Source organism: Dasypus novemcinctus, chromosome 27, assembly GCF_030445035.2.
Source record: "Dasypus novemcinctus isolate mDasNov1 chromosome 27, mDasNov1.1.hap2, whole genome shotgun sequence".
In the NCBI taxonomy this organism is placed as follows: Eukaryota; Metazoa; Chordata; class Mammalia; order Cingulata; family Dasypodidae; genus Dasypus; species Dasypus novemcinctus.
Window position 1 is genome coordinate 10,705,047 of NC_080699.1, and position 25,937 is coordinate 10,730,983.

Below are 25,937 nucleotides of genomic sequence, written 5' to 3' on the forward strand. Positions count from 1 at the left end.
TTTTAATACTAAAAAATACTGTGGGGTATTCCACAGATTTCTATTACTTTCCTTTCAAGAAACTAAATACCTGACTAACTGAAAGAGAATACAATGGAAAAGCTGAAGAAAGCACATGTGGTAGGTTGAACTACCTTAGAAGAAAAACCTTATCTTATTCCTATTTCTACTGGTGTGAACCCATTGGAAACAGGATTTCTTGAAGAGGTTATTTTTAGCTAAGGTATGACCAACTGAATGTGGATGGGTGCTAACCCTTTCACTGGAGGCCTTAGAAGGAGAAGGCCAGAAGCAGAAAGCCAATAACCCAGAGGAAAAAAGAGAGGACATGGCTATGTGACAGGAAAACCAAGGAACCCGAGGACTGCCCGTCAGCTAGAACACTGTCGACCCCAGGAGAAAGCCAGCCTTCCGGCCTCTGAAACGGTGACCCAATAAACTCCTGTTGTTTAAGCTCAGACTAGTCTGTGGCATCAGTGATAGCAGCTTAGTAAATCAAGACAGCAGGGATGTGAGTCTGGATATTGTGGTGTACCACTCAAAGTCAAAAAGCAGCCAACCAGTCGAGGTGAAGCCTCCACTAGCCAAGAAATCAATACCATAGCTTTCTGGTCTAGATTAATTATATGATTTATTTAACACTGTCATTACCATTTACAGTGGACAGTTAACAGGATTCCTGTATCTTATCAGTGGGGAAATGGTGGACAGGACTATAGGAGGGGAAAAGGCATTCAGGTACCTGAGAGTTTGTAAATTGAGCACATCTACTTTCAAGGTGCATAGAAACAGGAAAGGTGCATGTTGGTCCTATGTTTACTTCCATTTACTTTCAGAATCAGAAGAATTTCAATTAGGATAAGTCATTTAAACTGTTCAGGTATTATTTATGAGACTGAAAAGTCAAGAGAAGTTCATTGACAGAGTGTTTCCAAAGGATTTGACAATGCCTAGTGTTTTCAAAAGAATGCGATGATGCTTCCATTAGTGTTCTGATGAACATGATGAAATATGGGAGCACTGAAACAGTATATTTAGGTATATTTACAACTATTTAAATATTATTTCCACATAAGAATTGATTAATGGATCATTGTTTAAAAGGGGCAAGACTGCTAGTGGGATTGGCAGAGTTCTGCTGGTCCTGCTCTGTTTAACTTTTTAAAATTTTGACTTCTGTATCTATTCATTCTGTGAATGTTTATTGAGACTCCACAATACTTGAGACTCTGCCAGTGTACTTGGGATGTAAACAGAGGGCAATGTTTCAACATGCAAAATCAAATCATGAGAGCTACCAAATCCAAAGCTAGGGTCAATTTACTCCTTTGAGGTTTAAGTACACTGTATGTGTGTGTCTGATGAGTGTGCGTGTTTTCCTTATTTTCCCCCAGTGCATTCTAGCAAAGAGCATGTCTTTCTTTCTCAATGGGGATCTTAGGTTCTCTTTTCTCTTAAAGCCTGTCTCTGGACAAGTGATGTTCAAAATGTATTAATGTGTTTTCTTTTTATACTAAGGTTTAAAAAATATACCCTTGCAAATAATTCATAATTACATTAACTTAGAGCTTTGACAAATGTCACATTCCTAGCCAAAGCAATAGGTAGGATAGTTCAGGAAATATATGGTATCTGTCCATTCTTTCCTTGTATCCCATATGCTGACAATGGAGCTAATGGAGTTTTGTTTTATTTTGAATGTGAACTAAGTACACCATGCTCTAATATTTCAAAGATGGTCTAAAGACTGAAATCTTGAACAAAATGTACTATATGGATTGAGGCAGTATTAATATGAAGTTGATTTTTAAGGTCACTTGTATACAATAAAAGTTCAGTGAGTAACTCTTTAAATAGGTTTTCCAGACACAGCATATTTTTGAAGTTTTCTTCTTAATTAAATACACTTAATAATTTCCAGTAATGAACTGTAAAACAGTTGCTGCTACCTTCAGAATTAGTATAGGGAAAAATTACATTAATTTATTTGGAATATTAAATATTTATAGCTAGAATATGATTTAGAGGGAATCATCAGCAGAAATTTAACCACTGTAACTCCTAGAGGCTGCATACTTACAAGCTTCTCAGAAAAAATTCTGAAAAATAGGCCAGAAATCCCATGGGGTGGATATAACAGGTTGGATAAAAATCAAACCATGCCTTTGAGGCAGGAAGGAGAACACATTCACTCTCGCTCCAAGGAACTGGAGAATAGTCATTATGCTCCCTCACGTTTTCCTTCACTGCTCACCTACATGCCTCTGAGAAAGCAAAACTCGTAACCAGGAAATGGATACTCAAAACCAAGAGTCTGAAGTTGACAATGTAAAGTTTCAGAGTGATAGAAAACATAGAAGCGGGCTGGATTTTTTGTATCTATCTCAGACTGATGATCAAAGAGCATAACTTTCAATTTTCACTCATTCGCAACAAGCGTAGGGGAGCTCATAGACACACACCCCCTCTTTAAACCCTTTCTGTTCTAGCACAAGCACAAGGTTGGACAATGGTAATGTAAGGACAGCCTGAGGATTCCGCAGCTACGTGGAACAAGTGACCTTGAGTTGCAGGTGAGAAGAAAGGCTGGAGTCCTGGACAGGCAACTGGACCCCTGCTGTGGGGCCCTCTTTATGATCATGAGCTTAACAGTAGAAGCACAAACTCGCTCGAGGATGGAAATGAATATTCATTTAGAATAAAAATATATCATATTATGAATTTTAAAAAGCCAAAAACTCTCAGAAGTAGAACATACCCAGAAAAATAGTAAAGTGCTCTTACTTAACTCCAACTCACCTCCACAATACTTTCAATTCACATGTTTGGCTGTTTACACTTTGGTTGCTTCTTTGCAAGACAATGTTTTTTGTGATATCACTGGAGAAAATGGAAAGTTAACCTATCTGTCTTTTAGCATGGTTGACTGAAATTTCCTTTTTCTATTAACTGTAGAGATCAGAGGTTGGAAGCCCTTTTCAAAACTTGGGGAGGGATCACAGCAATGTGTTCACATGTTTTTTTGTAAATTCTGAAAAAGTAAGATATTTTAAGCACAATCAGTTCAGACCTCTGGCACTCTGGACTCCAGCTTAGATCAAGGAACCCTGAATAACAACTTTGGAATTAAATTACTGTTCAAAGAGAAACTAGAGGAGTCTATACATTTCCCCCTCCCCCAAGATGGCTCCCTCATCTGTTTTGCTCATTGTTTGCATGTTGTCTTTTTTCTTTAGGAGGCACTGGGAACCAAACCCAGGACCTTCCATGTGGGAGGTGGGCACTCAACTGCTTGAGCTACATCCACTCCCCTGAGGAGACTATATTTTTAAAACTAAAAGGATTTTTAGAAGGTATGTCAAATACTCCAAGTAAGTACTCTGATTTACTTGATCTGACTTAGCACTTATACTTATTCCAAGAATTTCTGATTCATTTGCAGATTGGATGTTGGAGGAGAGGAAAAGAAAAGAATTAGGAAGGATTAAAAGAGATAATGTGTGTGAAAATCTAAAACAACATCTCACTCATAGTAAGTGCCCAAGAGTCCTCCCCCCCCCCCCACCCCCCACCCCACTTCTAAGCCATACCATGAAATGCCTTCTGATAAATAAGCTTTGGTTATATTGGATAATATTTAGGGAGCATATCAAGATTGTAGTTCAGCTTCTTCATGACACATAGACTAATTTTCTCTTGCTAGTTTCTGAAAATACTTCCTTTGAATAAGCCATTTAAAAATACCATCACTGTTATGCAAAGCTATACTCTAATTTAACTGCAAAAGAACACCTATTCTTTACTGAGCCAGCTGCCAAAACATTTGAAAATGTTCTCAGTTTAAAAGGCTAGTATATTTTACGGCATGGAAATATTTGGTGCACAGTGAAGAAGTTTCCAGTAACATCCTATCAAGTGGTACAAGCCTTCCCTTTAATTTCAGCAACATCAGAGCTCTCCACTTCTTGCCCTTGCAGAAACAGGGTACTACGATTTGCAGGTCAGGCTTTGGGATAATTCAGACCTGGGTTTGAATCCCACTTTGTCAACATATGACTGCCTGGCCTCCAGCAAGTTAATTAATTTTTGTAAGTCTCAGTTTCCAAAACTGAATATTGGGGATAACAACACCCCCACAAAAGACTTTTAGGAGGAATACATAAAAAACATATGGATAGTGATTAGCATGCTGGCTGGGATATAAGAGATGCTCTCTAGTACACTACTATGGGTGTCAGGATCATAATTTTCCACCTGAGACATGAAATACATCAGAGCATGTCACTCCCAAGCTTAAACTACTTAAGTGGAAGGCAATGATGCTGCTCCACTAGGAAGCAATTTATAATCAGCTTGAAAGATTTGAAGTTCTGATAAACGTGGAACAAACTTGGTTGGGCCCTACACCAAGAATTTCTAGGAAAAACTCACAGCCATTCTAAATTGTGCATTTTGAACAAAATCCTCCGATAAAATGATTGCTTCAGAAATGGAAATCCATTTTACATGCTAGAAAATTACAGAATAAGTAGTAGATTATGATGTGATTCTCATAAGGATAAAATGCTCTTTTCCCCATTATATGTCAATACAAGCTAATTTTATAGGACATTTTAAATAACACTTTAACAACAAATGTCTTGCATCTGATTAAAGCATGTGATAAATGCTTCTGTGAGTTTGCAATTGCACAGGCAACTTTTTTTGGAAAATGTGCAAAGGTAGTGAAGAAGTTGACAGTTTTCATTGTTTATAGTTACTGAGAGGACATTGTTGAAATCTCAGTCCAAAGTAAGCCACTTAGTGGGCAATGGCCACCATTTCTATGAATGACTACAAGCTATGCTTAAAAACTGATTCTCTATGGATGTGCTGTTAGACATTGTAGCTGCTAACTATATGTAACTAATGAGCACTTGAAATGAAGCTGTTCTGAATTTAGGTGTGCTGAAAATGTAAAATGCACACTGAAATTGAAAGACTTGTGAAAATAATAAACTATAAAACATTAATAGTTCATATTGACTAAAGATTAAAATGATAATAAACTATGCTATTAAAATTAATTTTGCCTATTCCTTTTTTACTTTTTAAATGTGACTAGAAGTTTTTAAATTACATATGTGGCTCATCTTTGAGCCTGTTATTATATTTCTTATACAGCATTGCTCCAAGAAAACTAAAGAAAGTATTAGTAAATTAAAATCCATTTGAACAAATTTGACAGTTACATCAACTTTCCAAACACATTTAGGATTAGAGAGATGGAGAAGAGCAGCTATGTATAGCAGGGGAAGGATAGAGATTGAGAGGTGGTTATTAAGGGGCAGAGTTTTTCTGTTTGTTTGTTGTTTATTATTATTATTATTGGAATAATGAAAACACTCTAATATTGATGGAAGTGGTGAATGCACAATTCTGTGATTATACCAAATACCTTTGATTGTGCACTTTGGATGGATTGTATGCTTTATGAATATTTATCAATAAAACTGATTAAAAAAAAAACACATTTAGGAACTTCCATACTTATCCCAGTAAACCTCTCTTTTAGATAAACCCCTCTATTTAACCTATACATAGTGAAGACATGTCCTCATGCACTTTCTCTCTCTCTCTGTTCCGCCCTCTCTCTCCTGAGGAGAAAGAACACAATAACTGGAAACAGACTGGTATGCTAGAAAGAAAACTGGAAAAAGAGGCAGAAGATCTGAATTCTGTTTAACATTTCCACCAAGAGCTATCTCTAAGGGCAAGTCACTTATTTGACCTGACCTTGGTTTCCCCATTTATCAATTGAAGGTATTCCAGATTTTCAAAAACCTTTCCTGCTGATATGTGATGGCCTTATTTCTTAAAAATGAGACAAAAGTGCAGAAGTGACATGAGAATTGATTCAGGAAACTGGGCTGGGATGGAGAACACGGAGAGAAGACACCCTTGGTGCATGGAGCAAGGTAAGCCTCCCTGTATGCAGCCAGCCCTTCCTACTGTATGGCTAACTTCATGTGCCACCTCGCTAGGTTGTGGTGTCCAGGTGTTTGGTCAAGCAAACATGGCCTGATTGTCACTGTGAGGGCATTTTGTGGATTTAAATAATCAGTGATTCATGATTGCATCTTTTTTTAAAAATTGTTTTATTTGAAGATACGTAGATCACAAAAAATGTTACGTTAAAAATATGAGGGAAACGGACTTTGGCCCAGTGATTAGGGCGTCCGTCTACCACATGGGAGGTCCGCGGTTCAAACCCCGGGCCTCCTTGACCCGTGTGGAGCTGGCCTATGCGCAGTGCTGATGCGCGCAGGGAGTGCCGGGCCATGCGGGGGTGTCCCCCGCGTAGGGGAGCCCCACGCGCAAGGAGTGCACCCATAAGGAGAGCCGCCCAGCGCGAAGGAGGGAGCAGACTGCCCAGGAATGGTGCCACACACACTTCCCATGCCGCTGACGACAACAGAAGCGGACAAAGAAACAAGACGCAGCAAAAAGACACAGAAAACAGACAACCGGGGGAGGGGAGGGGAATTAAATAAATAAAAATAAAATTTAAAAAAAAAAAAAAGATTGAGCTAAATCATCACTCTAAAAAAAAAAAAATATATGAGGTTCCCATATACTCCACACCCCATCTACCCCCACTCCTCCCACATCAACAACTTCTTTTATCAGTGTGGCACATCCATTGCATTTGGTGAATACATTTTGGAGCACTACTATATGGCATGGATTATAGTTAACATTGTAGTTTATATTCTCCCCCAGTCCATTCAGTAGGTTATGGCAGGATATATAATGTCCAGCATCTGCTCCTCCTGCAATGTTATTTAGGACAACTCCAAGTCCCAAAAATGCCCCATATCACAGCTCTTCTTTCCTCTCCCTGCCCTCAGCAGCTACTGTGGCCACTTTCTCCACATCAATGCTACAGTTTCTTTCATTTCTAGTCACAACAGTTCTATAGTAGAATACCAGTAAGTCCACTCTAATCCATATTTTATTCCTCCATCCTGTGGATCCTGGGATGGTGATGTCCACTCCACCTCTGTATCAAGAGGGGGCTTAGATCCCAAATGGTTGATGGATGCTATTCTCCTGCATGCAGCTGGAGGCACTCTCAGTTCCTTTGTGTGATGGTTGACCATCCTCACCTCCCTGTTAGCTGACCTGGGTAAGTCCAATGAACCAGAGAGTAGCAGTTGCAACTCTGCTGAGGCTCAGGGCCCAGCTGGCACATGGCCAGTCTGGAGATTCAAGTCTGCTGAGTATACACCAACATCTTGAATTAACAAAGGAGAGTGCCTTCAGCAATGAGAGAAGACTCATGCCAGCAGCTGAAGGCCTTAAAGGGAGAACAGATGATTTCAGCAGTCAGGAAGAAGAATTTCTATCTCAAGTTCAGCCAGCCAGCTTATCCTAAGGAATTCATTTCTGTGAAAAACACCAATATGTTTTCGTATCTAGACTTTCTCCCCTCCCACCCCCTTTTTCATGGTTGGTCATAGCTAAAGCCAAGCAACATATCAGTCCGCTGTTCTCTGGCTAATTTTTAAAAAATTTATTTCTCTCCCCTCCCCCTCCAGTTGTCTGTTCTCTGTGTCCATTTGCTGCATGTTCTTCTTTGTCCGCTTCTGTTGTTGTCAGAGGCATGGGAATCTGTGTCTCTTTTTGTTGTGTCATCTTGTTGTGTCAGCTCTCCATGTGCGCAGCACCATTTCTGGGCAGGCTGCACTTTCTTTTATGCTGGGCGGCTCTCCTTACAGGGCGCATTCCTTGCGTGTGGGGTTTCTCCTATGCAGGGACACCCCTGTGTGGTAGGGCACTCCTTGCGTGCATCAGCACTGCGCATGGGCCAGCTCCACATGGGTCAAGGAGGCCCGGGGTTTGAACCACGGACCTCCCATGTGGTAGACGGACACCCTAACCACTGGGCCAAGTCCGCTTCCCTCTGGCTAATTTTTATATGGTAAGTGAGGCACTAAGCCTGTGCCTTCAATGACGAGGCCAAGTTCGTGGGAGTCACTGAGAAGAACCTTCAGATATGATCCTCACTGTAAAGGTTATGGCTGTTTCCCATGGGCTCTGTTTTTAAATATGATGCTATTATGGCACCATTTACTTAGTCATGGCCACCACTAGTGAGGGAAGCTGTATGGCATAGGAAGTCCTTTAAAAAGAGGACGATAAAAGCTCATGAAAGGGAAAAACTTTGTATGGTGCAAAGAAAGGCCAGGGATTTCTTCAGGTTTGGAGCAGTCGAGGGCTTGCTTGACCAGGGCCCACTGCCATGGCAGCCTCCAGGAGGTGACAGCCAGCCCAAAGGAGGGCTCTGTCACTGCAAGTGACCGCCTTGTGCATTTTACTGGTTGGTGTGCGATATTTCTTTCTCCCTTCATTCAGCTTACATTTCAGTAAACTGCAGTAAGAGATGTTGTAGGAGAACTGAGCAAACAGCGTGTTCCAGGACATTTATAACCTAAAGGATTCCTGAATCACATGCCTGTTGCCTCCTCGTTGTTCCCTCCCTATCAGAGCAGCCCAGAAGGGTTTTGCCAGATCCATGGTGAAATGATTTTGCCTTTGAAAGTGGTTCTGGGAGGAGAGGTAGTCATTATTAGCTATTATGGCCATTCCTCCCAGCCACAGTGCCTTGCGCTGAGGCCAGCAGGTTTTAGGGAAGTCCTTCCTTCTCTCCTCCACTCACTGCTGTTCCTGGAGAGGAAATCACAGAGGAGAGGAAGGGGCAGAGTTTGGATGGGCCACTTGAATAGAGCTGAGGGAACACTGCACTTGTTATCCTGAGTCCCAATATCATTTTTGTTTCTTCACATAATAGAGCCTTTGAATTCAAGAGAAATTATGTTGGTAACAATGGCACCACTTGACATACATTTTATCATATCGTAAGACAATCTGTCACCCTATTTTAGATATTATTGTCGAGGTATTTATAATGGAAAACCTTCTCTGCTTACTCTTTTGTGTCTAGGGACAATACCATTACATCCAAATACTTAATTGTGTCTGTTTCTCTTAGGCTGAGCTACATCTTGGATAAAGGCATTTTAGCAAGAATATTGCATATTCTACTTGTGCTACCCAGAAGAAGTGGGCTTGCACTGAGTGATATACTTATGCCAGAGGTAAAATAGTCATTGCTTTCTTACAAACAATAAAATTACTTTGCTTACATCAGGGATGAAGAAAAATGAAACTAACAAAGGATGCTTAGTGGAGATTAAAAAGACTGTTTAAACCAAAGAGCATGTGAGCAAGCAGGAAAGGATTATTGCTAGGAGAACATAGAACACACTTGCAGAAAATGGAGCACTGGGGGTAGTTTTGGGCTGGTCTAAAGCAGTTTGCAAAGTCAGCGAGGAGGAAGTGTTTGTTATCCAATGACTGTCAGGCTTTCAGACAACTACAGTAACTTGTACTGTTTACAATGTCACATGATTTTAAATTAAAAAAGACCCTGAGATGCCCAGAGGAAAATAGAGATTACAGATTAACAGCCTTCTCATGCAGCCTAATATTCTGGCAAATCCTTAATGCTGCCTCCCCTTAAACTAACCTGAAAGAGAGGAGTGACTCTCATCAGTCCTGCCACTTGAAGCTGGCCAGCTGACTGGTTTATGACTTGCAGCTGGGTTACCACCAAAGCAGAGACAGATGACTGAGGCAGCCCGTTCCTGGTAGAAATCAATAGAACACATCCTGGTCCTGTCAAGCCTACACAGCAACATCTCTCCCTCTAAACTTGCTTCTTGTGTATAACTTAAATTGTCAATTATTTTTCCATTTGTCTCATTTGGGAGGTTAATGAGAATTATATAAACTGATAATGACTTTTCCTTAAGTGTTAAACACACTAGTATTAGACCAGAGACATGACATAAATCATGCCAATAAGGAATGAAAATCTCGATTTGCAAAACTAAGTGTTGGCAACAGACCACCTTCAAGTTACTAATAATTAAAATTCGTGAGCCTCAAAATACTTTTCCTTATTATCAAAGAACAGAGTTTCAATATCATGCTCCTTTTATGTTATGAGGCCAATACTGTTCTTGATTTTATTGGTACATGAGCAAACAATAAGGAATCTCTGTCAACATGGCCCATCCTAATCAGAATTTTCTCACAACCCACAGCATTTTAGATCCAAAGAGAAATCCTGTAGACAACTAGCCACATATAAATAAAAGCCTGTCATCCTTTTCAGTCCCATTTTCCTTAGGTAATAAACAGTGAAGTCACTATTATTGACATTATTGATATTAACAGCTCTGACTAATCTCTTCTGTGATTATACACTTACACACACATCCATACACACATACGGATATGTGCACAAACATACATTCACATGTATTTAGAACATATATGTACACAAGTATAGATGTATATGTTTGCATAACTGTTATGCTAAACTTTAATGTCACTAATAAAACCAGTATCCTATGAAGAACTTTGAGCAATTTCTAGAGGGATAAACAGAGGACCTAGCCTCTATGCTTTCAAAACAAAATGATATTTCATGTCTTTCATGAACTTTAAGAGACTTTAAGAGACTGGGTGTCTAGTGAACAATTTCCATGTTCATATACATTCTCCGTGAAAATTTGACAATCAATTCACTTGAGGTTTAAGTGGAGGCCTCCCTGGAGCAAACCTAGATGCTCTGGAAAAACACACATATGTGACAAGTTTAAACAATTCTCCCTTGAGTAAGTAGCACATTCTTATTCTAATCATAAACATAACTACATATATGAACTTAGACATAGTGTGAGTGATGAGCATTTGTGAGATATTATCTAGAACCTAAATTCTAGATCAATGCATGGTCCACTCAGCCTAAATGTCGAGGTATTTCTTAGTACAGGGAATTGTGCACAAGTCAGGACTGCCTGTAGTTCAGTCATACCATCATAAGCACACTTCCAACTTTGAAATTCAGCCCACAGTGTGACACACTAAACGAGAGAGAGCAAAGCTTTAGAAGTTATTTACAGAACTTTATCCAGCTTTAGACGCCATTCCCTAATAAAGGGTCAGGGACGGCTCACTGCCTGCTCTTGGGCAGCATCTACATTTCACTTCTTTGCTGCATCTGTCTGAGAATTCTGCTGCAGTCTCATGGGCAGTCTAATGCAGCTGACACATTCACAACAGAGCAGACGAGTGCTGAAGTTTGAGAACGTTCGCAATGCTGGGGGAGCTAACCGGGGCCAAATTTGATTCAGAGCAGAGTCATTTGTTCTTAGCCTCTTTAATGTTCAATTGGATTTACCATTCCTAGTGCAAAGTTTAAAACCTCCCATGCCTCCAGCGGCAAGCAGTTAATATAGCAGGATTAATAAAGGGCAGCAAGGGCTAAGCTACGTTCAGCCCACGTTAACGACCAAATTAAATTGCTTTTAATACAGTGAGGATTAAACAAAATCACTCAAAAACATATCTGCAGGACACCAGATAGATTCAAACCTTTCACTTTCCCCTGTGAACTTTCTTTCACTATGTTATTAGTCTTTTGCTGGCATGGTCTTATATTCCTCCATCTCCTTTAAGTTCACTTTCCAACTCAAAATCCAGGGCTCCTTCTCAAGTCTCTTTGCTACATTGCCTTCCTCTTCCTGACCTCTGAATGTTGGAATTCATCTGGGTTCAATCCTAAAACCATGTTTTTCTTTTGTATTGACAATAACTCCAAAGCCAGTGGATCACAAACGTTAGCAATTAACAGAATCACAGGGGAGGATTATTAAAAATCAGGTTTTTGGATGCCCCCAAAGTTTCTGATTCAGGAGGACTGAGCCCTAAATTTGTATTTCTATCTTGTTTGCTGGCCATGCCATCATTGCCGACCCAGGGACCACACTTTGAGAACCACTGCCCTAGGAAATTCAAGGAAGTCCCACGACTTTAGAAACCATGAATATTCTGCCTCTCACGTGTTTACCCCAGCCTTGGGCCTCTTCTTGTAAACCATATTCAGCTGCATTCAGGACATCTCCATTTTTATTTTTAAAAGAAATCTCAGGTTCACATGTCCCAAACTAAATTCTTATTGACCCCTCAAGTCTACTCTTTCACTCTTACTTTCCATCTCTATAAATGTGAACTTCTCCCAGTGCATTTGTAACTTTATAAGAAACTACCAAATTTTTGTCCAAAATCGGTGTAAATGTTCGCTTCATCACCAGCAACATGAGAGTTCCAATCGCTCTTCATTCTCACGCACATTTGATATTTCAGTCTTTTTAACTTTAGTCATTGTAATATCTGTCATCTGTACCCCATTGTTCTTGAAGTCTCTGTCCAAATCTTTGGCCCATATTTTAGATTGTCTTATTTTTATGGAGTTGTAAGAATTCTTTGTGTTTTTTAAAATATAATGTCCTTATTAGATATTTCCTCTCAGTCTGTGTATTATTTCCTGCCTTCATAGTATGATTTCAAATGTAATAATATCCTTCACCCAAAGACAACCAAGGACATACCTTTTGTTGAATTTAGTTGCAGCGAGGGAGAACACAAATCATGGGAAATCAGTAAAAGAACTCAAAAAGATGATTTTGAAAGTGCCTATTATAGGGTTTTGATTTTTGAAGGATGATAGGGATTTTCTCTAGATGGGATGCTAACAGAAAGTGGGAGCAATTCTATGCTTGAATATCTCAATGAATCATATCTATAGGGAGGGAGATTAGAGCAAGGATAAAATTGTAATTAGTTAAGAAATAGCAATCACTCATGAATTGGCCAAGAGAGGGAATGTTTGGTATTTCATGGTTGGCACAGCAATCGATCTTGTTTTTGCCTGTACTTAGACAAAATTAGAAGGTGGCCTTTCTTTGTCCCACTTTATCATGGTCTCAGAAAAACCTGGCTGAGTTCAGTAATCTGTGAGATTGTTTACATACGTAGGAAAATAGCATGGTCTAGCCATGAGTGTTAAGCCAGCTTCTGAATCCAAGAGATGGTTCTTTTTTTCTTTTTCAGAAGAGAAGAGTATATTTTTTAGTTCAAACATTATTTCAAATTCAAAATATGAAAATAACAGAAAAAGGCAGCTCAACAAGTTACAGAGACATTTCTCCTAAAAAGTTTGTCCAGGCACTTTTATCTAATCCAATTCCAACTTGAGCAGTTCTTAATTGTTCCTCTAGTGCCCGGAAAGATATACAGATGAAGACAGATTAGTTAAATGACATAGCCAAGGTCTTCTTATTAATGAAAAAAAATGAAGGGAAAAACATGCTTAAATATATTCATATCTCACAAAACCAAGCTCCATATTCTTTTCTTAATTGAGTATTAATATAGTACCAACTTTGACATTTCTACAAAAACATTACAATGTTATTATTAACTATAGTCTATAAATTACATTAGTTATATTATCCCATGTACTACAACATTTTTATCACGTTGTAGTATAATACAACATTTCTGTATTTATATTATTAACCACATCCTCAATCTGCAGCCAAAATCATTGTTATACATTCCCTATATTATCCTCCAGCTATCTTCCAACTAACATTAATCTCCCTAGACTACTCATTTCAGCCACAATCATATCCATAAATCAACAGTGTTCATTACACTCATTATGTTACCAAGTCCATCTATTGCTATATATGTACATTTGATCTTATTAAACATTCTACATATATCCAGCATCCTCTCCCCCTTTTCATCCCACATTCCTCCGCTCACCACCCTATACTTCATAGTCCAACTGCATAAGTCTACTCATTGTATTTAGTTCGTACTAGTGAATCCATACATTATTTGTCCTTATGTATCCGGCTTATTTCACTCAACATAATTTCCTCAAGGTTCCTCCATGTTGTTATGTGCTTCCCCTATTGGTTTTTTCTTATAGCTGAATAATATCCATCATATGAATATACCACATTTTGTTTTCCATTTATTGGTTGACAGTCATTTAGGTTGTTTCCATCTTCTAGCAATTGTGAATAATGCCGCTATGAACTTTGGTGTGCAAATATCTGCTCACGTCTTTGCTGTCAGTTCTTCTGACAAGTTCTTCTACTAGTGGGATTGCCAGCTCATACGGAAGTTCTGTATTTAGTACCTGAGGAACTGCCTAATAGTCTTCCACACAGGTTCCATCATTTTACACTCCCACTGACAGTGATGTTCCTATTTCTCCACATCCTCTCCAGGCCTTGCAGTTTTCTGGTTTTGTTTTCTTGTTTGTTTGTTTTAATAATGGCCATTCTGTCTGGTGTGAGATGATATCTTATTGTACTTTTTCTCCAAGATGGCTCCCTTGTCTGTTAGCTCACTGGGGTTTTTTTGCGCGTTGTTGTTTTTTTTTCTTTGCTTATTGTCTGCTCATTGTTTTTGCTCATTGTCTGCACGTTGTTTGCTCATTGTCTGTCTATTGTGTTTGTTTCTTATTTAAGAGGCATTGGAAACTGAACCTGGGACCTCCCATGTGAAATTCAGGTGCTCAACTACTTGAGCCACACATGTTCCCTACTCATTTGTTTTGCTCATTGTCTGCTTGTTTGTTTTTGTTTGTTATCTGTTCACGGTTTTTGCTCAATGTTTGCTCATTGTTCACTTGTTTTCCCTAGGAGGCACTAGGAACCAAACCAGGACTTCCCATGTGGGAGGCAGGCACCCAACTACTTGAGCTACATCTGTTCCCTCTTATTGTACTTTTTATCTGTATTTCCCTAGTAGCTGGTGATGCTGAACATCTTTTCCTGTGTCTTTTAGACATTTGTATTTCCACTTCAGATAAATGTCTAGTCATTTCTTCTGCCCAGTTTTTCTTTGGGTTGCTTGTCTTTTTGTTGTTAAGTTGTGTGATCTCTTTATATAACATGGAGATGAATCACTCATCAGATATATGATTTCCAAAGATTTTTTCCAATTGAGCTGGTTGTCTAGTGTTCAGAAATGCTATTGATTTTTGCATATGAATCTTGTATCCCACCACACTGCTGTAATTGTCTATAAATTCTAATATTTTTGTTGTGGATTTTTTATAATTTCCTAAAAAAAGGATCACATCCTCAGCAAATAGCAAAAGTTTTACTTCTTCCTTCTTATTTGGGAGCATTTTATTTCTTTTTCTTGACTAATTGACATAGCTAGAACTTCTAGCACAATGTTTAATAACAGTGGTCACACTGGGCATCCTTGTTTTGTTTCTTTTATATTTGTGGTTTTCTGTCCTATGAAAGAAATCTTTCCATCACTCTATAGCACAAAGATTTTCTCCTATGCATTTTTTAAAGCTTTATAATTTAGTTGTACATTGAAGTTTGTGATTCATTTTTGCTAATTTTTTAGGCTTGTAAGGTAAGGATTGAGGTCCAATTTTTTGCATGTTGATGTCATATTATTTCAAAACCTTTTGTTGAAAGACTATTATTTCTTCATTTCTTCATTTCTTCATTTTTCTGGCACATTTGTTGTAAATCAATTGGCCATATAAATGGGGAGCTATTTATGGATTCTCAATTTTCTTCCTCTGGTTTATATGTCTACTCTTATACCAATGTCTCACTTTTTTGGTTATTGAAGCTTAATAGTAATGTTGAAATCAGGTATTAGAAACTTCTCACTTTGTCCCACTTTATGTCCTCTTTTTCTCTCTCTCTCTCTCTTTGGCTCTTTTGAATATTCTAGGTTTTTACATTTACAAATAAATTTTATAATTGCCTCCTCAAAACTCACAAAACTGGTCAGATTTTTATTGGGTATTTGAATTTATATAGATTTACATGGGTCTATTTGAGAAAACTGCATCCTAAAATAACAAGTCCTTTGATCCATGAAAATATGTTTAGGTCTTCATTAATTTCTCTCAGCAAGGCTTTGTGATTTTCAGTGAACAAATATTTCACATACATTGCTAGATGTATTCCTAAGTATTTAATGTTTTCTGTATTACTTTACATGGTAATATTTTCTTATATTTCAATTTCCAGTTCTTTGCTGCTATATATAAAAATAAAATAGATTTTTCTATAATCAAACATAGAAGTGAACTTGGTAAACTCCCTTAGTTTTAATTTTATTTAGTTTTTTTATATTTATAGAATCATTGGGATTTCCTCTGTAGACAGCTACTTCCTATACAAATGAAATTATCTGAATGTCTTTTTTATTTCTTTCTCTTGCCCTGTTGTACAGCACTGAATTAAATTAGCAAGGGGACACACCCTTGTTTTTTTTTCTACTTAGGGGAAAACAATCCAGTTTTTCACCATGAGGTATGACGTTAGCTGTAGTATTTTGTAGATGCCATTTATTAGGCTGAGGAAGTTTCCTTTATTTCATGATTTATTGAGAATTTTGTTGTGAATGTATGCTAATTGTGCACGTAGAGTAATAGGAAGCATTTTTGTTCAAGAGAAAAAAGGGGTACTTTGTCTATAATTCCTGGTTGGGCTTCATTTAAACTTAAAAACTTCTCTGAAAAGCAAGCCATAGACTGTCAGAAAATATTTGCAAAACTCATATCTAACAAAGGACTTGTATCCAAAATATGCAAAGACCTCTGAAACATAATAATAATAAGAAAACAGACAACCAAATTAAAATACCTAGTTGCTTCAGAAAGTGAGAAAGGATAGTGAAGGAAAAACTTGAATTGATATAGAAATGTTAGAGAGCAATTGTATTGGTGTTGGTTTATAATTCTGCATCAGAAAAGAAACAATAAAATGTGTTAAGTTTTGACAATATTGGCTCCATCTTTCTCCAGTGAAGAGTATATTGTACATACCAGAATACCTCTTTTCCAATTCTGGGATCCATCCCAGTTTACTACCAGTCAAAGCCTTAGTAATATCATTGCCCTACCATGACACAGGACACAAATTCATCACTTACTACCAGAGATAGGGTGTTTATTGCTCTCTGCAGAGTGCTCTTCCTATGACTTCTTCAGGTTGTTGAGTACCATCTGTCTTAGTTTGGGCTCCTCAGAGATACTCCTTGAAAATGATTTATTTATTAAGAAAATTCTCTTAGAAGAAAGTTAGGAAGGGAGCAAGGAGAGGAAAGGCAAAGAAGCCAAGGAAGGGGGGGGGGCGGTGCGTTCAGTAAAGCACTGCAGAAGGAAGGCTCATCTACCTGTATCTTGCAGGGAACTCTGGAGTACACCTCACACTTCAGAGGGAACCCACCCCAAGGCTGTCATTCTACACCTTCAGTCACTGCCTAAGGGAAGCCCTGGAGGGCCCTAGCAGCTTTCTGTGTGTGGGGAAAGGGGGTCCATGGACATGTGGTGGTTCTCCAGGGAGGCATTCCAACAGCAAAAACGCCAAAGCCTGCGAAGGGTACACAGAAATGAGAAAAAAAAAGAAAAAGAACTTGAAGACAGGTGAGCACAGCACGGACCATGCCTGCAGCACCTGGCACAGAAGATGATCAGCTGTGTGCTGCCCCCTTGCCTCACCACCTCCCTCACTCAATTCTCCGGACCCCCGCTCTCCCCCTTTGCCCACCTGGCTCCTCATGTACTCGCCTTCTCATTGCTCTTCAGACACAACGCCTGCAGGTGTGTTTGCTCTGCTGTCCCTCTGCTTGGAATGCTTGTCCCCTAGATGTCTGCCTGACTCCCTCACTGCTCCAAATCACCTCCAGAAGTGACCACCCTGACCCTGATTTCCAAAATTACACACCACCACCTCCACCTTTCACTCTAGATTCCCTTTGCCTGCTGTACTTGTATTCACAACTTGCTTTATTTACAATATCTGGATTCTAGGCTACCTGGTTTCAAAACCCCAGCTTGCTTAATGGCTGTGTAAATTGACTTCTCTTTTCCTCAGTATTTTCATCTGTAACAATGAAGTAATGTTATTACCTGTTCCAGGGTTTTTGTGAAGATCAAATGGAGTAATGCATTTAAAGTTCTTAGAAAAATGCCCGACTGCAAATTAAATGTCCAGTAAGTGTGAGTAATTGTTTGTTTACTGCCTTCCACACTCACTAGGATATGAACCGCCTAAGGAGAGGGGCTTTCATTGCTTTTCTCAACTGCTACTCTCTCAGTAAATAGACCAGGGTTTGGCAAGGAGTAAATATCCAAAAACTCTTTATTTAATTAATTTATTAATCAACTCGCATGATGTTGATCTTTTTAACAAAGGATCCTTTCACTCCATTAGTGTTTCTTTCAGCTTTTTCATAATCAGTAGTGATGTGTATGGCTGAATTGATCTCTAAAGCAACTGAAATCAACAAAGCAGCCATGCCATGAAAACACAATTTTCTAAAAGAATGCACTGGCCCTGCACTTTGCCACCTATGTGGATGGCAATGAGCAAATTAAATTAAAAGCAACAGATGGTAGATGAGTGTCTGTGCGTGGCAATTACCCATCCTTTCAGACAATTTGATGCAATGATTATTTTGGCAACAATTTTTATACCATTTTCATATTGCTTTCTTCCTGATAACTTGGTGCAGTCTCCATGTTTCACAGAATGATATCAGTAACTCATTGGAGAGTGAGTTAAAGACTCTACCCTTTCCTTCCTTCTGCCACTGCCTTACAGCCCACGTGGGTAATTTGATTCAGGAGCAGTTAATTCTGTCACTTCCATTTTAAAAAGGGGAGGGGGGGGTTGTCATGGTGGCAAAAGCTCCACCCATTAGTGTCATTTATCATTTACAGAGCACAAATCACTGAAGGGATAGTGTTTGGTCCCCAATATTTTTACATCATCCTTGGAAATCTTTAGGTCAACAATAATAAAATTTGATCAACAATAATATTGGCTCCAGTGTGCACTTGGTTCTTTTGTCTCCCCCTCCTAACTGGTTTAACATCTGCCTTACTTCATACTCAGAAAAACCCAGAGCTCCGTACAAATATATATCTCTACTAAAAGCAAACAAAAATTTTATATTATTAATATTAGATTTATATATATTATTAATAATAATAAAAGTATTTCCCAGAGGATGACAGCCTGAACACTCACCTAATTCTCCAGGTGCTCTGGACATCTGGACATCTGAGCTGCATACTGAAGCTTCAGATAAAGTGAATAAGGAAGCAGCCTGGGCTTTCATGGGCAATACTGAACGTTGTTCCCATTTACGGTGTTTTAACGGTTTATTACATTTTTTTAATTAGGCCAAAGGAAAGAAAGATGATAGAATTTAAAGCAAAAAAAAAAAAAAGCAAAAAGAAAATATTAAAAAGGCATTGCAGAAGAATTTGCCTTCACTCTAGAGGGTTGAACTTAAAACTCCAGAATAAGAATTTTCCTTGTTTCTCCTGTAAGCTCATTCTAAGAATTGAACATCACTTTAAAAGTTTGTGGGGAACACGTCATTGTTTCTGAAAAACTTTGTCTTTGTTTACTATATACACACATCTTCAGTTGGGAAAAGATTAGAAGTTAACACAGCACAGAAATAGAAAAACTCACATAGTGGAAGCAGAGAGGATTCAGTGATCCGTTTTGAAAGCTAGGACTCAGGAATCTCTGAAAAGGAAGATTTATTATGACCAGCCGGGCCTGGTGGACTCCTGTCCAGAAAGCAAAACCCAGCGCCAGTTTTGTAGGTTGCTTTTATACAGAGAGTAAGGGCGGTGGAGTTAGGAAGCTTTTGGTAGGAAGGGTTAGGTTTCAGTTCCGGTTTTTGGAAGCTTGGGGCTTTCTGCGAACTAGGCGGGCTGGAGTGGTTGGCATGGTTACGAGAGGCGGGGCTGCAGTTCCTATTGTTTGCATGCAGACATGGCTTATGCTGGAATCTTAAGTTTAGGGAACTTGCACACACAGCACAGGTTATTCGTGGAGAAACACTGCCCACACACACAGCCCATATCTCTCATATTCAGAGACTAACATTGTCATTTTGCCCTTTATTCTCTGATTAAATTAATTAGTACCTTTCACTTTTTTTTACACATCCCTTTCCCTTCAATCCTAAATATGATTTTCTGGATGCCTTCTGTTAAAATTGTCTGCATCTTTACAACTTGTATAACTTTTATAGTTCAGTCCATATCGTCATACCTCAAAATTATGATTTTCCAGATGGTCTTAAAGACTTTTGATTATATGCATTTGAGAAGAGTTTCTCAAACTCCACCCCTCCCTTTAAAATTTTTTTTTATTGTATAACATGCATGAAAATTGATATTGAGATAGGTAAGCCACTTTCATGGGAAATTACTGAAACACACATGGTAAATCTATCCCAGTTTCCTAAGAAATCCTCAAAAAAGAACTATGAATACCCCTGCCAAGGATTTAAACATGCTATTATTCCTCTAATTAAACATGTATTCCTGTGAACGAATAGGCACGTAGACCATCGGAAGACAGTAAAACCTCCAGAAATAGACTTGACGAAGGACATGTGAAAATTTTAGGACATGATAAAAGTGTCTTCACCGATCATTGGAGCAAAATAGACGTTTTAAATAAATAGTGCTGATACAACTTGATAGCCATTCAGAAAAAGATAAAAATTGGCCCAAGTCTCATACAATACACAAGAATAAACTACAAATGAATCAGAAATCGAATGTATTAATATAAACAAAGTAAACTGTTAAAGTACAGTAAGAAAACTTGAATAGATTCCTCCATGTAAGGATAGACTTTCTGTGACTCAAAATCCAGATGCAATCGAGTAAAAATGTCAGTAAATTTGACTATACAATGTTAGAAACTTGTGCATGAAAAAAATCTTTATAAAAGTTAATGTACATATGAAAAAATGGAAAAAAATAGTTGAACATGTTACATTTATAAATATTTTTATATATGTTATATTTATATATCATAATTATATTGTATCATATTTTATTCTTATTATGTTATATATATTTTATCTCTTAAAATATAAGACCAAGTCTCAGAAAAAATGATCAAAGTATATGAAGAAAATTCACAGAAAACTATAAAATGGCTCTTAAACATATTAAAAGATGTCTAACTTCACTCAAAAATGTTCACATCAGTATTATTAATAATGTCAAAGAAAGAAACAGCCCAAATGTCCATCAAATGATGAATGGATAAAAAAAAAACGTGATATACCCATACAATGGAATATCACTTGGAAATAAAAGAAATGAAGTATTGATACTTGCTACAACATGGATGAACCTTGAAAATTTATGTTCAGTCAACGTAGTCACAAAGGACCACATATCCGACAATTCCATTTATACAAAATGTCCAGAATGGGCAAATATATAAAGACAAAACATAGATTCGTGGTGACCTGGGGCTGGGGGAAGAGTCAGGGGAAATGGAGAGTGACTGCTAATGGGCCTGGGGTTTCTTTATACGGACTGATGAAAATTGCCTAAAACTGACAGGGATGGTTACACAACAATGAATATATTAAAAACCATGAGTTGCATACTTTCACTTGGGTGGGTGAATTATAAAGTATGCGAATTATATCTCAATAAAACTGTTATTAAAAAATTGCAAAGGGAAAAGAGGGGACTTTAGGGGAGAAACATGGCATGCACTACTTAACCGAATGATCAAAGTTAATATTTTTAATGGGATAAAATGATGTGCTATTACTCCTGAGGTGCTAAACTGAGGACACAGTCTGACTTAGGTAGAAGCCCTGCCAAAAACAAATAACCTGAATCTGATTATAAAGAAATAATCAGACAAAGCCAAATTGAGGTACAGTTTAAAAACAAAAAACAACTGGCCTATATTATTCAAAAATACCAGTGCCACAAAAGACAAGTTTGACTCAGGAACTCTTTCTGATGATAAAACATATGGCACAATCCTGAATTGGATCCTAGATCTGGAAAAACAAACTGTAGAGGAATTCATTGAAATAACTGGTAAAATTTGAATTTCACTGATTGTAAGATAATTACTGGATCAATAGTAAATTACCTGAAATTGAAAATTGTATTGTGATCATACAAGAAAATGTCCTTATTCTTAAGAGATATACATTGAAGTGTTTCAGTGTGAAGGATCAACTTACTCTCAAATGGTTCCGCAGAAATATTACTAAAAAGAATATATACACGTTAGCCTTTCCTGGCCACCCGGCTTGGGGTGCATAAGGTGTTGTCCTGGGCTTTTGTCGTAACGTCAAGGACATCTCTGGCGATGTCGGGAGCCCCGAATGTCCTGCCATTGAAGGGGGAGGAAGTCCTCAAATCCTTTGCAACTGGAAGCCACAGAGGGTGGCACCAGCCTTGCCTTCCAAATGGGACCTCTAGAAGAGGGAAAGCGAAGGCCTCTACATCATAAATCAGAAGAGGACCTGGAGGAGCTTCTCCTGGCAGCTCGTGCCAGTGCTGCGGTTGACAGGAGAGTTACCTGCTGCCGCACACCTGCCTGCGCGCGGCGCTGATGCGGACGCACCCCCGGAGCTACTTCTACCGCCGGGTTCCTCGCTCCTGGAATTCGCTGACCTGATCCCCGCAGCCCTCCGGGCTGGTGGCTTCTGGTGGCTTCCGATCCCAGGTCGGCGCCCGGCCGTGGCCCAGAGCACAGATCCTCCTCTGCGTGTGGACGCTGCCACCCCAGGCGACAAGGGCGCCGGCTGAGCCGTCTGGTGGGGGTGCCCCTGGCAGCTCTGCGCAGGCGCGGCCCGGCCCGCGAGGGCCCCTGGGAGGCTGGCCTCATCTCTACTTCTCAGGGATCCTCGGCGCCTGAAAGCTCGAGTAGGCTGGACAGGCTGCTTCCAGGGGAAGGGGCCTGCGCCAGCTCCGGAACTTCCTGCCTCTCACCCCCGAGGACGCCGACTGAGGAGAAGGCGGGCAGGGGCAGGTGCCCCCCAGGCCTGCTCAGCAGCTCCCCCTGGAGGCTGGGCTGCAGCTCGCAGGGCCAGGGCCACTGAAGGAGAATAGTGAGGGGTTGTCAGCGGCTTTCCCTCAGGCTCCTAAACAGAAAAGGAGATAAGGATGACAGGAAATGAAAATAAACGCCAGTTTCTATTATAAGTAAAGAAAAACACGTAAAATGCACACAGTGTGTACATTGTGTATATGTGCGTTGTATGTAGAGAGTGCAACTTTAGAAAATGTAGTGTATAATTAGTACATGGTACTAATTATAATTTTTGTAAGTTTAAATTTTTTCAAAATTAAAAACGAGTATTATCCTAGTAAATGAGTGAGATTATTAGGGATGGCATTAAATTTACTACCTATTTTTATTGTTTTATTCATTGACAAAACACAGGACACCAAAGAGTATAGGAACACCATGTTAGAGAACTTCCTGTCTCAAGAGAAATGGCCAAATGTCCTTTACTGGAACTATTTATGATATAGGTATAACTGCAATAATACTTCTCATTTTTCTAAACACTTTTATTCACGTACCATACAATCCATCCAAAGTGTACAGTAAATGGCCTTAAGTTTAATGACAGAGATGAGCATTCACCATAATCAAGTTTAGAACATTTTCATCACTCCAAAAAGGAAAATCCTGTACCTCTTAATTCTACCCACCCCTGCCATTATTTTTTTTTAAGATTTACTTATTTATTTATTTCTCTCCCCATCCCCCCCACTCTGGTTGTCTGTTCTCTATGTCTATTTGCTGTGCCTTCTTTGTCCGCATCTATTGTTGTCAGCGGCGTGGGAATCTGTGTTTCTTTTTGTTGCGTCATCTTGTTGTGTCGGCTCTCCATGTGTGCAGCACCATTCCTGGGCAGGCTGCACTTTCTTTAGCGCTGGGCAGCTCTCCTTACGGGGCGCACTCCTTGCGCGTGGGGTTCCCCTACGTGGGGACACCCCTGTGTGGCACGGCACTCCTTGAGCACGTCAGCACTGCACATGGGCCAGCTGCACACGGGTCAAGGAGGCCTGGGGTTTGAACCGCAGACCTTCCATGTGGTAGGCGGATGCCCTAACCACTGGGCAAAGTCCGCTTTCCACCCCCTGCCATTATTGACACTTAGCATTGGTATAGTAGGTTTCTTACCATTGATGAAAAAAATTACAGTATTACTATTAACTATAGTTGACAATTTTCATCATTTGCATTTTCCCATACACCATCCTATTATTAATACCTTGTAATAGTTACATACATTTGTTCTAGTTCATGGAGGAACATTCTTGTATTTGTACCATTAACCACAGTCATCACCCATAACAGGGCTCCCTATGTTATACAGTCCCAAGTTTATCCTCTAGCTTTCCTTCTATTAACATGTACAACTCAAAACTTCCCCCTTTTAACCACAATCACACCCGTAAATCTGTACTGGTAATTATACTCACAATAGTATGCTACCATCACCTCTATCCATTTCAAGACAGTTACATTTATTACAAATTCTGCACATATTAAGTACCAACTCCCCATTCTCTACCCTCATTCTATCTCCTGGTAATGTACACTGATTTGCTTTTAATATAAAATGGTTCTCTAAATTAGATTTTAGAATACTGATTCATCTACATAAGTAATTAGGATAATAAGAAAAAGTGGTAAGACAAATTTAACAGATTCAAACTAATTTTATTAATTTATTCTGAAGAAAATAAAAATACTTTATATATATTTCTTTTTGAGGCAGCTTTATATTCATTTATTTAGTTTTAGTAATTTCCTAAATTTAACATGGATGATAAAATGGTTCAGCAAAATAATTTCTTGGAACAAATCCAATTTTCTATTCAGTGAGGTGATATCCATTAGTCACTAATGAAAGCACCCAAGCAGTTTGTCCAGCTAAGCTCTAAGTTAGATCTGCACACTCAGCATTGCTCTCACCCATTTTGGAAATGAGTGGATCATACATGTGTATACACATATTAGAAGCTGTTAGAAGCCAGACAGCATCCCTTACTTTCTTATCTTCGTTCATGAATGTATGTAAACCATTCCTTTGATGGGCATTTTCAGAACTGAAATTTCAAATCTAGATCTAAGGTCTAGACAGATGCCTTGGCTCCACAAATCTGTTAAGAATCCAGTTGGAGACTGTGGAGAGCTGGGTGGTTGCTGTACTTCTCACACAGTGATGTGTACAAGAATCTCCTGGAGGTCTTCTTAAAAATGCTGATTCCATCAGTCAAGGTGGAGACTAAGGCTCAGCCCATCCTGCTGGCCCCTGGACCATATTACGGGTAACAAAATACTAGAGAGAAGACTGTAATTTGGAGAGCCTTCCTTGGTCACCATGCTTTTTGAAAAGTCCAACAGCAAATTTTAACCACTTGATCACCATCCCAAGAGTCATCACAACTGGATTAGTGGTAGGTTCTCACTTAGAGGCAGGTGTTTACAGATTGGTCAGTAGCCTATGAGTTGGGCTGGCATGAGAGCAAAGGAACTAGAGGAACTCTGATTCAGATGCATTATATACTCAATGATCTTCTCTTTGGAGAGAAATGTGTGTGTTTGAGAGAGAGAGAGAAAGAGAGAAGAGGCCACTTAGCAAATGTCTCAATTTTTATGATACCAACGATACCTTCTAGAGTTACTGCTACAAAACTTGACTGTTTCTTACAGACACTAGAACCAAAGATGTGTCCTGTTGAATATTTAGTTCTTTCTGAAACCTGATATGTACTTGTTGAGGCATCTATAATTTACTTCTTTATGTATTCTAACAAATAGACTTGCCACAAGCAAGGAGACCAAGTATCTTGGCTTCTGGATAACTTGAAACATTCTCTCAGAATAACCTTAAGTTGCTCCACTGTTCAGAGCCAGACTCTGAATGTCTATCTCAGTACTTTGAAAAATTATTTGAAGTGAAAAGTGAAAGTTTTTTCCCAAACTCCAGAATTTGGATGTGATTATATATGTGTGTTTGTATAAATATACATATATAAAAATTGGGAACCTATATATACACTTGCATACACACATACTTTGTATGATTCTTATGCACAAGCAGATGTACCATCAGTGGAACTTCAATAACCTTAAGAGCAAAGGGAGCTTCTCCTTATT